General features: G+C 63.5%; 1 protein-coding gene across 1 annotated transcript in view; it reads left to right on the top strand.

Annotated features, from left to right (window-relative positions):
- The first annotated feature begins 540 nt into the window (after positions 1-540).
- PIMREG (PICALM interacting mitotic regulator) overlaps positions 541-929 on the top strand; it is a 5,142-nt gene continuing 4,753 nt past the window's right edge. Inside the window, exon 1 of the mRNA XM_014582793.1 lies at positions 541-601. The gene's annotated coding sequence lies outside the window, so the exon portion shown is untranslated. The remainder of the gene's footprint in view (positions 602-929) is intronic.

Genomic DNA, 929 nt, shown 5'->3' with positions numbered 1-929 from the left:
AGATGGTCATCAGGAAAATTTGAAAGAAAGCATCCGTGGGAGCTCCGCACCCCCAGTCCCTGGCCACTGAGCAAGAATGAAAAGCCAGAGCACTTGGCAGGGTGGGAGGGTCCCTAGGTGGTCAGGGCTACTGCCGGCTGAGAGGCCTGGAGCCCGAGGCCACCAGCCCCTGCGTCTTCTCGGTGCCCCGGAACCTCCGCCTCCCCCGAACTCTGTGCAGCTCGCGGGAGGGTCGCCGGAGTGAGTTCCGGATTGCACGCTGGGACGTAGGGCCGGGTGTCCTAGAGGTGGCGCGGGGGCTGGGTCCTCAAGGGGCGGTGGCTGCGCGGGCGGACCTGCAGTTACAAAGCAGAGGAATCGCGCGGCGGAGCTGACCTGGGGTCCCGAGGGATGAATGGGGACAGCCGGGCCAATCCCAGGGCAGGATTTACAGCTGTGAGAAGAGAGAGCCAATAGGATCTCCGATGCCGCGGCTAATGCAGCGACATAGCCAATCAGCTGTGAGGACGGGGCCGGGGCGGAGCCGCGCGGAGTTTCAAATCGGCCGGGGTCTGCTAGGAGCAGCTGCGCGGTGTGTCTGGTCGTCGTTGGAGGCTATCGAGTGAGTGCGTTTTGGGATCCAGAGGGGTTTCTGTTCGCTGGCGGGGGTGTCTCGAGAGGAACCGGCTGCTGGGCGGTCTGGTAAGAACAGGCACAGCGCGTGGAAGTCTCTGTGTGTCGCAAGCGCCGGATAGAAATCCGGGCGTCGGGTCAGGCTGCAGGGGGATTGGGCGGAAGGGTTTGGTCAGGGGGAATTTGTGAAAGAGCTACTGATCGCGTGCTCTGAGCCAAGGGCTGAAGCTCGGCCCCGGACCCATGCTGACTCTGCCTCCCTCCCCGCCTGGGGCAGAAAGCTGAAAGAAGGCCAGAGTGAACGGCTGATTACTGCT

The sequence above is a fragment of the Tupaia chinensis genome, unplaced genomic scaffold (genome assembly GCF_000334495.1).
Source record: "Tupaia chinensis unplaced genomic scaffold, TupChi_1.0 Scaffold143814_1, whole genome shotgun sequence".
Taxonomy (NCBI): domain Eukaryota; kingdom Metazoa; phylum Chordata; class Mammalia; order Scandentia; family Tupaiidae; genus Tupaia; species Tupaia belangeri.
Note: the sequence above shows the minus strand (reverse complement) of the source record. Positions and strands in the feature narration are given on the sequence as shown.